Genomic DNA, 14,175 nt, shown 5'->3' with positions numbered 1-14,175 from the left:
CACTCTTATCTTTGCTGCTAAGTCGTTTCAGTGGTGTCGGATTCTGTGCAACCCCATAGACGGCAGCCCACCAGGCTCCCCCATCCCTGAGATTCTCCAGGCAAGAACACTGGAGTGGGTTGCCATTTCCTTCTCCAATGCATGAAAGTGAAAATGAAGTCCCTCAGTCATGTCCAACTCTTCACAACCCCATGGACTGCAGCCCACCAGGCTCCTCCATCCATGGGATTTTCCAGGCAAGAGTACTGGAGTGGGGGTGCCATCACCTTCTCCAACTCTAATCTTTACCACATCCCTTTTTCAGCCAGATCCTAGCAGCAGCCCTATTCCCTCTAACCTGATCTTGATAAGGTTTGATAGTGTCAAAATCCTGTTCTTTGAAATTCATCATCCCCTAATTTCCACTTCAGCCTCCTTATTCTTTCCTCCACATCTCTCCTTTTCTTCATCACATGTGTGCATGCTAAGTCACTTCAGCTGTGCCTGACTCTTTGCAACCCTACAGACTATAGCCCACCTGGTTCCTCTGTCTGTGAGACTCTCCAGGCAAAAATACTGGAGTGGGTTTCTATACCCTCTTCCAGGGGATCCTCTTGACCCAGGGATCAAACCCATATCTCTTTCATCTCCTGCACTGGCAGGCAGCTTCTTTACCACTAGCGCCACTTGGGAGGCATGGCCCTCATCACTGTTCTTCCAGAATACATAGAAATAAATGGCTTCCCTAATGCAAATAAGATGCAAAATACAATCTTCTATATGAATAAAACTTGAGAATACCATTGAATAACCCTAAAACACCTAAATATGTAAAATAAACCTTCTAAAGAAGACCTGTAATTAGAATGATGAGAGTTCTTACTTATCTACTAACTCAATTAAACTCCATTTACAAAAAAACTCCAGTAGGGATTTTTCTAAAATTTGATAACATAGTATTAAAGTTCATCTGAAAAAAATAAATGTGTGAAAATTCAAAATAGAAAGGGTATCTGAGGATGACTTAGTCTTACCAGATATTAAAATGTATTCAAAAGCTAGTTATTAAAGCAGTATAAAATCAATGCTTAAATAGGCAGATGATTGGAACAGAGTAAAGATTCCAGAAATAAATCTGAACATATGTGGCAATTTATGATAAAGAAGGCGTTCCAAATTATAAGAAGTTTTAAGAAAAAAAAACACAAAAATTAATAGAAGTTTGAACAGAAAGTTCACAGTTTTAGTTTCAGTTCAGTCACTCCATTGTGTCCGACTCTTTGTGACCCCATGGACCGCAGCACGCCAGGCCTCCCTGTCCATCACCAACTCCCGGAGTCCACCCAAACCCATGTCCATTCAGTCGGTGATCCCTTCCAACCATCGCATCCTCTGTCATCCCCTTCTCCTCCTGCCCTCAATCTTTCCCAGCATCAGAGTCTTTTCAAATAAGTCAGTTTTTCACATCAGGTGGCCAAAGTATTGGAGTTTCAGCTTCAGCATCATTCCTTCCAATGAACACCCAGGACTGATCTCCTTTACAATGGACTGGATGGATCTCCTTGCAGTCCAAGGGACTCTCAAGAGTCTCCTCCAACACCACAGTTCAAAAGCATCAATTCTTCAGCACTCAGCTTTCTTTATAGTCCAACTCTCACATCCATACATGACTATTGGAAAAAGCATAGCCTTGACAAGACAGACCTTTGTGGACAAAGTAATGTCTCTGCTTTTTAACACGCTTTCTAGGTTGGTCATAACTTTCCTTCCAAGGAGTAAGTGTCTTTTCATTTCATGGCTGCAGTCACCATCTGCAGTGATTTTGGAGCCCCCCAAAATAAAGTCAGCCACTGTTTCCACTGTTTCCCCATCTATTTGCCATGAAGTGATGGGACCGGATGCCATGATCTTCGTTTTCTGAATGTGGAGCTTTAAGCCAACTTTTTCACTCTCCTCTTTCACTTTCATCAAGAGGCTCTTTAGTTCTTCTTCACTTTCTGCCATAAGGCTGGTGTCATCTGCATATCTGAGGTTATTGATATGTCTCCTGGCAATCTTGATTCCAGCTTGTGCTTCTTCCAGCGTTTCTCATGATGTACTCTGCATAGAAGTTAAATAAGCAGGGTGACACTATACAACCTTGATGTACCCCTTTTCCTATTTGGAACCAGTCTGTTGTTTCATGTCCAGTTCTAACTGTTGCTTCCTGACCTGCATATAGGTTTCTCAAGAGACAGGTCAGGTGGTCTGGTATTCTCATCTCTTTCAGAATTTTCCATAGTTTATTGTGATCCACACAGTCAAAGGCTTTGGCATAGTCAATAAAGCAGAAATAGATGTTTTTCTGGAACTCTCTTGCTTTTTCCATGATCCAGCGGATGTTGACAATTTGATCTCTGGTTCCTCTGCCTTTTCTAAAACCAGCTTGAACATCAGGAAGCTCACGGTTCACGTATTGCTGAAGCCTGGCTTGGAGAATTTTAAGTATCACTTTACTAGCGTTGAGATGAGTGCAATTGTGTGGTAGTTAGAGCATTTTTTGGCATTGCCTTTCTTTGGGATTGGAATGAAAGGTCACAGATAAACAATAAAATATGAAAATACAACCAACTCTTTTCTTATGAAACAAATACAGATTAAAACAATTAGATGCCATTTTCCATCTCCAAAAATAATTTAAAACTTGAAAAAAACTCAGCATTTATAAAGTGACAAGGAATTTGTAGTGAAGCATATAACTCAGTACAACAATTTTAGGAGGCAATTTGTTAATGCCTATCAAAATTTTCAGTGTTAACCACAGAACTAGTAATTCCATGTATAAGGATGGGTCCTATGAAAAATAGAGCTTCCACAATTATATACATGTATATACAAGAAGGTTCACTGAAACATATTGTAACACAATGAAACTAACACAACCTAAAATGGGTATCATAGGTTAAGGAAATTATGAGGTCATACCATACAACTGGCAATACGAAGGGGGTCATTCCTTCACTTTTGTTGGGTGGGGGGAATCAAGCCATGTGGCATTTGAACCTGTGACCTGTACAGTGGGATCGCAGAGTCCCAACCACTGTGTGGGATATGAACCTGTGCCCTGTGCAGTAGGATCATGGAGTCCCAACCACTGGACCACTGGGAAATTCCCAGAATGGGGTCATTCTAAATACACAGACATGGTATGATAATCACTCAGTGTGAGCATACCACGTGAATTCCAGAAATAGAAAGGCAAATAACATATGATATCACTTACATGTGGAATCTAAACTACGACACAAATGAATCTATCTACAAAACAGAAACAGACTCACGGGACAGAGAACAGACTTGTGGTTGCCAAGAAGAGCAGTGGGGGAGGGATGAACTGGGAGTTTGGTGTTCGGTTCAGTTCAGTTTAGTTGCTCAGTCATGTCCGACTCTGTGCGACCCCATAGACGGCAGCCCACCAGGCTGCCCCGTCCCTGGGATTCTCCAGGCAAGAACACTGGAGTGAGTTGCCATTTCCTTCTCCAATGCATGAAAGGGAAAAGTCAAAGTGAAGTCACTTGATTGTGTCCGACTGTCAGCGACCCCATGGACTGCAGCCTACCAGGCTCCTCCGTTTATGGGATTTTCCAGGCAAGAGTACTGCAGTGGGTTGCCATTGCCTTCTCCGATCACCATGTTAGTGCATATAAACTACTACATATATAATGGATGGACAACAAGGTCCTGAAATAAACTATAATAGAAAAGAATATATGTATGTGTGTGTATGTCTGTGTATTACTGAGTCACTTTGCTGTACAGCAGAAATTAACACATTGTAAATCATTATATTTCAATTTTTAAAAATTGATAAAAATACACAGATGTGGAAAGATGCCCAAAATATATTGTAATGTGAAAACCACGTTACAGAGCAATTTACATAAGATGGCCCTATTTGTGTACAATATTAAGTGTGCATACATATATGCATGTGTGTTTAGTCGCTCAGTGATGTCCGACTGACTCTTTGCGACCCCATGGACTATAGCCCGGCAGGCTCTGTGCATGGGATTTTCCAGGCAAGAATAATGGAGTGGGTTGCCATGCCCTCCTCCAGAGGATCTTCCCAACCCAGAGACCAAACCCAGGTCTCCCACACTGCAGGCTGATTCTTTACCATCTGAGCCACCAGGGAAGCATACATATATGCTTACACACAAAAAGATACCATGTACACAAGATATCCAAGAGACTGTGGAAAATGGAACGGTTTCATATCCCACACAGTGGTTGGGACTCTGCGATCCCACTGTACAGGTCACAGGTTCAAATGCCACATGGCTTGATTCCCCCCACCCAACAAAAGTGAAGGAATGACCCCCTTCGTATTGCCAGTTGTATGGTATGACCTCATAATTTCCTTAACCTATGATACCCATTTTAGGTTGTGTTAGTAATTCATTGTGTTACAATATGTTTCAGTGAACCTTCTTGTATATACATGTACATAATTGTGGAAGTTCTATTTTTCATAGGACCCATCCTTATACATGGAATTACTAGTTCTGTGGTTAACATTGAAAATTTTGATAGGCATCTTTAACTGGAAGATAAACTTTTGCTTTATATTCTTCTCTATGGTGTTTATTTTTGCTTTTTTACTACAAGTTCGTAGTACTCTCTGGAACAAGAGAAAAGAAACAGTGTCATTCTAATTAAATAGATAGTCCCTAAGGTTCTGACCATAGACATCTCAAGTACAAGGTAACCCAACATCAGTAAAATCAAATTGATGACAGAAAAGTAGGATTTTGCAATTCTTCAACTGAAAGAAATTTAGGGGGAACATCAAGTTCTACCCTTCACTTTCAATATAAGAAAATTGAGGTCCCACAACAAATTCAGGGTAGACCTGGGACGAGACTAGTTTTCTAAATTCTCTGTCCTTATATGAGGTCAGGGCCTTATATGGCATTCAGGGCCCCAAATCTCCCAGAGTAGAACATGAATAGTATGCTCTGGGGTTCTACACTGACGAGACGAGGCTCTCTATGGTGGCCAGTAGCCAGCCCAGTCTCTCCTCCCAATTTTTCCCACATCACAACCATCATTGTGAAGCACTACTATGTTTCTTTCTGCAAGACATTCCAGGCTCCATAATACCTCCTTTCCTGAGCTCTTGTGGTTTCTTCCATTTCAAGCCTTATCCACTTTGCAAGTCAGAAACACCTGGGAAGATATAAAAGCCCCTTGCAAGCAGGTTACACTCAGAAATTCTATTAAATCAGAATCTCTGAGGGTGGGCAACAGGCTCAGGAGTTTTTAAGCTACCACAGTGATTTCATTGTGCAGCCAGCGTTTGAGCACTGTCCAACTTCCTTTGCCAGGCAATGCCCATTAGGTCCTTAAAGACCCTTTCCGGATAGCCTCCCTCATCTGATCTTGACCCCATTCATCCTGTACATATATGCATTGTGTACATAAAGCATATATTGGCTTTTCCAAGTGGAACTGAGAATAATTTAAGCTCCTGGGGGACAATCGTAACATCTTTCTCTTCTTTGAGCTGCTGGTGTTGATCGTGGTGATGTACGGCAGATGCACAATCAACATGTGTGAAACTGAATTCCCTCTCACGGCTCCCTTGAGTTCATCTTCATATGGTCTCCATATCAGTCCCCACCTTTCTAAATCCAGTACCATGTCATCATCTCTACCTGGCCTACTACCATAACCTTTGAACAAGGCTTGCTTTCTCTACTGTTTCTCCTCTCCACTCAGTTTTTCCCATAATCTTGCCATATGCTAGTACAGATCATGTCAATTTTGCTAAAACTTACAAAGAATCAAATTCAGGTTCACTAGGTCCTCCAAATCCATCCAGAACATTTTTCTTTTAGCTAAATAATCTGAACCTTGGAAATTAGGGGAAAAGATGATTGACTTTTCAAAGTCGTTTTGGAGCATAGTGATAAAAGTCTGCTTTGGGGTCATCCAATGTTCTAGAAAAAATGTAAAGTTTTTTTCGTCTTACATTTTACCATTGATTCTGGCCCAGATTCTATAGGAAAAAAGCAAAAGTTAAAACTGTAGAGAAGAATATAAAGCAAAAGTTTCTCTTCTAGAATCCTATATTCAATAGAATACCCTGTATTCTACATAATTGAGTGAATGTGTATAAAATTGGCAAGCTACAAATGATTTTTTTTGATCCAGTATAATAGCATGAATACTGTCTGATAGAAAAAATAGTTCCACCGGTTATGGCTTTATTGCTCTGCAAAATATTAACCAGATTCATATCTAACTGTACAGTCTCCTTTCAGCTTTCCTTCTTTTATCGATTATACATGCTTTGATCTCTCCAATTCTTCTTTGAACCAATTTCCCGCTCCACTGGTCCCCTAATTAATGAGTCTTTGACATGGGCTCACCATATATTTGTATGAGAATTTTCTTTAAATTTTTTAAAAAGCTTTATCTTTGATATTTCAGATCAGAAGCTCAGTCTCACTACACGCTTGCCAGGGCAGTTGTGTACCTAGAAGCCTTTGCTCTTGTCAATGACACTAACCAAAAATCCCTACTTGACCCAATGTCTTTCCAAATCTTATCCTCTAAGGCTCTTCCCACAGTCCCCCTGTGTGATGACGCTCTTGGTCTCTCCATCTAATTGATTCTGTCTTCTGTGTTCTCCCTGCGGCTGGCTCATCTCCATTCCTGCTGCGGCAGCTCCCGTCCTGCATTCTACCAACTCCCTTGCATCTTTCTCCTACCACAGCATCCCACTCGATGCCTCACCAATAAATGTTCACTGACTATTTGTTTAATTGGGAATAATCAGTCTTAAGCAACCCAAGATTTCAACACTTGGCCTTGGCCAACATCTAAGCAAGCCAATAGAGGATGGTTGGGGTGTTTCCAAACTTCTTTTCAAAACCACAAAAGATGATTGAAATTGAACAGGCATTTATGGAGCACCTTCTAGGTGCCAAAAGCAAAGATGAATAAGACATGGAACTAGGTTATCCTCTCAGGAGTCACTGAGCTTGCTTTCCAAGCCTTCTGTGTTCTGTTTAAAAAGAAGCATTAAATCCTAAATGAGTTACTGAGAGCTGCCCAGTCTAAGTTTACCAAGTGTTTTCCTTGGCATGCGGTGTCTTCCTGAGATGGAGGCACTGGCAGCCACAACAGTTCTCGGCCAACTGTGGCCCCCAACTTCCCTGGGGTAGTTTGGCTCATGGTGGAAGGTAGCAGCTGTCCAGGCCGGGGGATGAAGGCCAGTCAGGAGCCTGGGGACAGGATCTGGGCTAAGCCCAGTCTCAGCCTGGGGGTTCCTTCTGTGGAATTCTTTAGTACCCTTGTATTCCCAGAGTTTTCTGTACACCCCAAGCCCAACTCCAAGTTTTCCTCAACTGTGCCGAAAGGTAAAACTCAAGAGTCAACACCCTATCCAGCTGCATCAAAGGGATGAGCTGGAGACTTCCTCAGTCTCCCACCAACGTTGCAAAACAGCTCTCTACTTGCTGCTCCAGGCTTCAAAGGGATATTATGTTTTAATGAGCTGCTGTATAATTCATCAGCCCTCACCCTTCCCAGTCAAAATTACTGACGGAAATAAGCAAACACCCCAAATTTGCTATTTCCCTTTCCCAATGCCAACAGTGAGGAAATGTTCCCATGTAAATCAAAGCTGGGTGTGGAAGGGTTCTGGGCTCCATCAAGTCTGCTCTCCAACCTCATAATTCAGACTCACTGCAGAGACCTCAGCTCCTCCAGGGGGATGTCAGAGGTCACGAACCCTGCCCTCATCCATCCACATCTACTGTGCAGAGGCATGGCTGTTGGTGCCGTCTGCCTGGACAGGCTGAGGCCATTTTATTCATCTAAATTCCTGGGACCCAGCCACATAAACAAGCGAGGAACACAGGATGCCAGCAGCTTTTAATCTCAGTTCTGCCCTGGGCTGTGCTACATTGGGCAAGTTATTTGTCTCTCTGGGACTCAGCTTTTCCATCTGTAATAATAATAACAACAATGATAAACTCTTTCTTGAGTGGCAAGATAACTAAGAGTGAGTGCTCTGGAATCAAACAGCTTCACCTGAAACATGAGACCAGGATTCCAAGGGTGCTTGGATTCCAGACTGCATCCTACCATGATGTCGCAATGTAATAGCACTCACTAGACAAACTCATTTCAGATTACAGTCTATGAGGCTTGAAGAGGTACCCAAATCCATTCAATCCTTACCAGCCATCTTGAACTAAAATTGGCCTCCACATCTCTAGTTAACAAAAGTAGCTGGTTGCTGCTTTCAGAGATATGCATGTTCCTCTCACCTTTCTTTTGATCAGGGCTTCCCTGGTGGCTCAGACTGGACAGAATCTGCCTGCAATGCAGGAGACCCAGGTTCAATCCCTGGGTCAGGAAGATCTCCCAGAGAAGTGAATGGCAACTCACTCCAGTGTTCTTGCCTAGAGAATTCCATGGATGACTGAATGACTAACGCTTTCATTTCTTCATCTTTCCCTATTCTGCTTTCCAGTCTTACCTACGTAGCTGCTACCTCCTTGACTCAGGAGAAATCGGGTGAGGAGTTGCCCAGGACCAATTTCAAGAACAAAAACCAAGCCTCAGAAGGACACTTTGCGCTTTCCCAATGGTGTCCCTGCCTTGAACCCAGCCAACTAGGATGTGCTGTTTTCCAATAAGGCAAACACTTTGGACTGACATTAAATGCAGGGGCATATCATGGGGCATAGCCACATACTGACAAAAGAGACAGCCAAAACAAGTGTGAGGCAAGAACTGGAAAACAATTATGGTTTTAATCTGATTAAACTGTTGCCCAAAAGGAAACCAGAGGGGTTTTTTAGAGCCCTATTTCTGTAATTCCAATTTCTTCCATTTTTATAGCATATAAATAATTAAAATTATGCCCACAATACATTTGGCTTCATTCAACAGACACATTGAAGAATATTACATTTAGTAATTTACATACACCAGAAACATAATACATTAGATTATCTAAAAAGCTAAGAGCAGCAGGCCAATGTGGACTAATCTCTTATGTAACGTCTGCAGTAGCCGATTGCAGGCACATAAAGAGAGCCTGGATTTTCCTCGGAACCATTTTCTTGCAAATGAAACATTTAATTATGGAGCTGGGTCCATAAATAGACCGTTAACACTGGGAAGTGGGGGGAGGGATGCAGCTATATTGCTGGATTAGCAGGGGAATATCTTACAAGAAATTCATCAATGCCATAGATAATTAATTACAGCTCACCTTCTCCCCACATAGCCATGCCTTTATCAGCCAGTGTTGGAGAAACAGCAGATGGCCAACCAAATACAGAACGCAATTTTCTGTCAACTCATTACTTACAGAATCACAGATTAGGTACAAAACTCCTGGAAGGTCACCTAGACCATTCCCCTGCGTCCAGAACAATCTGCACCAAAATCGTCTTGGTCACACGACTACCAATCTCCCTTACTCAGAAAACGTCCCCAGAGAGAGGCCTGTCACTGTCTGCAGAAGCTTTGTGCTCCGCAGGCTTTGAGGCTTCCACTGGGAAATGTTCCCTGAAGACTAAACTTCTCAGCATCGTTTCTTCATTCATCTTTGGACCAGTGTCCTCAAGTGATGTTGACAGTCCCAAATCTGCTTGACCCCCAGGGTTCTGCTGGGATGCTCTGCTTGGGGTTCCCTATTCTCTTCTTGCTGAATGCCAGCTGGATGATACAACAAGGACTCTTATTCCCAGGCTATTTTCAGAAAAGTCTCAAAAGACAACTGAAAATTTTGAAAGACTTCATGACTATTTTACATTTGTTTATTCAAGATTAAAGTTAAGTTTATTTATTTGAAAGTTCACAGCTTTATTTTTATCCATATGTATAAAGGTTGCTTTGTTGTATCACAGTTGTTTGTTCAGAGAAATGAAATTTTTTTTTTCCCCAAAAAAGGACTGCTCCTAGCTAGGCAGAGGGGAAATTTTACCATGAGAAATAAGAGTACAGCTGATCCTTGAACTACACAAGTTAGAACTGTGATTTTTTTCACTAAATACATTGGAATTTTTTTTCTGGAAATTTGCTACAATTTGAAAAAAACTTGCTGATGAACTGCATAGCTTAGAAATATCAAAAAAAAGAAAAGGCATGAATGCATGAATATATGTAGATATGCATATAACACCAAGACATATATGTTAATCAACGATGTATATTATGTTAAGGCTTCGGTCAAAAGTAGGCGATTAGTAGTCAAGTTTGTGTGCTTTGTGCTCAGTTGCTCAGTTGTGTCTGACTCTGCAACCTCATGAACTGTAGCCACGAGGCTCCTCCGTCCATGGGATTTCCCCGGCAAGAATACCTGGAGTCAGCTGCCACTTCCTCCTCCAGGGGATCTTCCCCACCTAGGGATGGAACACACATCCCTTATGTCTCCTGCATTGGCAGGTGTATTGTTTACCACAAGCCACCTGTGAAGCCCCCATACGACACTTGATCTTAGCCAAAAGGCCAGGAAATTAAGTTTGGAGAGAGTCAAAAGTTAGACTTAGAATTTTTGACTGCGTGGTGAGGGGTCACAGTTCCTAACCTCTGCGTTGTCCACAAGTCAGCTGTATTTCAGTTCTATCCCTTAGAAAATGTCCCCGTAGGCACTCAAACTTTTCAAAATCAAACTCCCTAAGTCAGGTTCATTCAGATATTCCCTTTCGGGTGTCATTGTATCTAGACTAATTTTGGCCTCCGGCTTTTCATCTCCCCTTGTCTTCCCTAGAGGTCATCTTGACGTACAAAGGGATGCTTTCACCTTCTTGCCAGCAGGGGAGAAGGTTCTCTGGAGTATCCCTGGTCCGGGTTGTATAACACCCAGGGCAGATTTGAACTGTAGAGCAGTGACAGCAGGCGTGGTGATGAAAACGATGTGCTTCTTTCTTGGGGCCCGGGTCGGGGGAACACTGTTACTTGAGGCAAACATGGTGTCCCTCACCACTCGAGTGTGTAGTCCCTGCCCACAAGCCTCTCAGCCTCCTCCATGCCCTCACCAGGTAGGCGGATCCTTCTGGGCTCCTTGCAAGCCCCAGTCCCCCTATGGTAGCCCGGATCATGGCCTCTGGCCTTTCAATCTATCCTTCTTCCATTGTCTAACTTCCTCCTTGCCAGACCTCCCAAGTCATGCTGGAGGTCTCCTAGAGCCTGGGACCTCTTTCTTTCTCCCTCTCTCCCTCTCCCCTTTCATACACACACACACACACACACACACACACACACACATACACCCACACACCAGCAGCCCACCAGCATTCTCCTTCTCCATCATGCTTCTCTGAGCACAGAGGATGGGGACCAAGGAGGTGAGAGAAACAGACTCTTAAGTCTGCTTCCCCCCATGGCTTTTCTAGGCTATGCAGTTTATTAACCCACTACTCAGCCACATTCCTTTCCCACCTTAGCTCAGTGCAGAGGGCAAGTTTTCCCTTTTACTCCAACCTGTCTTCTCCTAGTCTATGGCTACAACCTCATGGTCCAGCCATCATGGCAGGAGAGCACCCTCCTTTGACCTCATCCTGCAGACCCCTTCAGTTTCACGTGACACATAGGTGCACCTCAGTGATCTGATCCTACCAAAGCAACGACTCTCCAACTACAAGTTCACTTAGAACAAGGAATCACTGAGGATAAAATGAGTTGACTCACCATCTCAGAATGGACTCTCATGACATTAAGTTTTCCTCTGTAAATTCTGTGGCTCCTAGTCAACCCCCTTCATACTCACACAAAAGCACCCAGTTGTGCACACATAACAGACATACACACATCACACACTCCTTGTTACCTTGGATGAGAGAAAAGGGCAACACCAAGATTCCGACCATCAGATTGTCTTTGTTTACTAACAGACCAAGGAGCAGGTGCATGTTAGTTGCTCAGCCATGTCTGACTCCTTGCGACCCCATGCACTGTAGCCCCACCAGGCTCCTCCATCCATGGGATTTTCCAGGCAAGAATACTGGAATGAGTTGCCATTTCCTTCTCCAATGGATCTTCCCAATCCAGGGATCAAACCTAGGTCTCCCACATTGCAGGCAGACTCTACCATCTGAGCCACAGGTATGAACCCTTAAATCCTTTTCCAGAAAATCCATCATCATGCTGCTAAGTCACTTCAGTTGTGTCCGACTCTGTGCAACCCCATAGACGCAGCCCACCAGGCTTCCCCGTCCCTGGGATTCTCCAGGCAAGAACACTGGAGTATGTTGCTATTTCCTTCTCCAATGCGTGAAAGTGAAAAGTGAAAGTGAAGTTACTCAGTCGTGTCCGACTCTTAGCGACCCCATGGACTGCAGCCTACAATCATGACAGAGGCATAAAAAATCATGGAAATGGTTGGTTTATTCCATTATTATTTATTTTGAACCTTGGGAGCTTATAATATTTTCCTATATGTGAAAAAGTGTATCAGATGCCTCCAAGCAACGTTATCATTAAATCCCAAAATGCATACACACATGGATAGGATTTTTCATAGCTGGATCTCAAATTGACATGTCTTCAAATTCCATTATTTTATCTATTATGTCTTTAAACTCCCAGTTAAACCTATATACATCCCCAGCACACAGTAGACTTTTAAAAAAAATGTATGATGGATGAAATCAAACCTTTCATGCAATGCCATAGTGAATGGGGGAACTGACATCACTGACAAATCTTAACTTCTCCTACAGTTTCTAGCAAAATGAGATCAAGCCACTTAATCATCGGGTATTTTGTGAGGAGTTTTTTCCTCAACTGTTTATTTACTAGCTCACTTCTCATCATTATGGTGTGGAATATACAGCATTATAAAGAGATTTATGGGACAGATTTTAATCTCAGCTTCCGGACATGCATCAGTGCTTATCTCTAAATTGAGGTGTGTTTTATGTGGTCATTGTTTCATGCGATCATAGGGCTCGACCAGCCAAATGACTGCATACCTTAGGCCCAGGAGAAAGAGCAACCTTGGGGGAGCAGAAGGGGCTGGAACAGGGGGCAAGGTGTCTGAGTGAATGGTGTTTGTTATGAACTCTTAAACCATGGCACATAAATTCAATCCATCTCAAGCACAGTGGGTGGAGATGGGGAAGGGGCCTGAGATGTGAAAATCTCCTTGGTGTATCAGATGCTCTAAACCATGGAGTTTCCTAGGTGTGAGCTCTCAGCAGAAGCATAGAAACTCAGAAGGCAGATTCTTTCCTGGAAACCTGATTCCCTTCACTCCCGTCCTCTGCATTCCAGGCTGAGAGGAGTGTCACTGATGAAACTAAAGGGACCCACAAGATGTGGTTTAAAGTTGCCACAGAGGGAGCCTCAGTAACCTCCTCCTGCCCTCTGAGGCCCAGCCAGGCTGGCTTTCTCATCAGGGCTCTGGGGAGGGGCCGTGCTTGGCTCCTATTACAGGGCCAAGGAAAGCCCTACTTACTGTCCCCAGGGCCTTTGACACTTGATCCTCTGTCACTGTCTTCCACTAACCTAATGGGCCGGAATATGTCTTTTAGATTGAAAAGATATTTTTTGAACTTGAGAGTTCATCTGTTTTTTGTCTTTTTTCTGGACAAGGCCCATTTTAAGTAGCCCTTAACCCTGTTCATTCATTCATTCATTCACTCATTCATTCACTCATTCATTCAGTGTCTATTAATGGCCTATTCTACCAGGTAGGGTGTATGATACTAAGCAAAGAACAAAACTCTCTGAAGATTTGTGCTATTTTGCCAAAATTTATCTTCAAAGAAAATAGAAGCTGATATAAGGAGACAACTGCACAAATACAAACATAAAAGCATCCTAGGCCAAGGTCACTCCACCCCTCACCCAGCTGGGTTTGGAGGCTAGGAGCATGACTAAGTGGAAAGGCAATCCAGCCATCAAAGACCACTTCCCCTCCTGACCTGCCATTATAAATCAGGAAGCAGATCACAGCCTGAAGGAGGCTCTGGGAAGCCAGGGGGAAGTGTTAGGGCCAGGTGGCCAGCTCTGGTCCTGCCTGCCCCTCCCTTCTGTACTATGTGTATATGTGTGCAGTGAGTTGAATCCTATCTCCCAGAAATTCTTGTCCACCCAGAATCTCAGAATGTGACCTTATTTGGAAATAGAGTCTTTGCAGAAGTAATTAGTTATGGATCTCAAGATGAAATCACCTTGAATCTAGGG

General features: G+C 43.1%; 1 long non-coding RNA gene across 4 annotated transcripts in view; it reads left to right on the top strand.

Moving 5' to 3' along the window:
• The window catches only part of LOC138436808 (uncharacterized), a 93,583-nt gene that overhangs the window by 27,327 nt on the left and 52,081 nt on the right, over window positions 1–14,175 (top strand). For 2 of the 4 annotated variants that reach the window (XR_011255624.1, XR_011255623.1), the window contains one exon: window positions 8,507–9,832. The exons of the other annotated variants lie outside the window; for them this stretch is intronic. This is a non-coding gene — a long non-coding RNA (uncharacterized lncRNA). Of the gene's footprint in view, window positions 1–8,506; window positions 9,833–14,175 lie in introns of those variants that run through there. 4 annotated transcript variants of the gene reach the window in all.

This window comes from Ovis canadensis, chromosome 3 (genome assembly GCF_042477335.2).
Source record: "Ovis canadensis isolate MfBH-ARS-UI-01 breed Bighorn chromosome 3, ARS-UI_OviCan_v2, whole genome shotgun sequence".
NCBI classification, from domain to species: Eukaryota; Metazoa; Chordata; class Mammalia; order Artiodactyla; family Bovidae; genus Ovis; species Ovis canadensis.
This window is presented reverse-complemented; position numbering and strand designations above follow the sequence as displayed.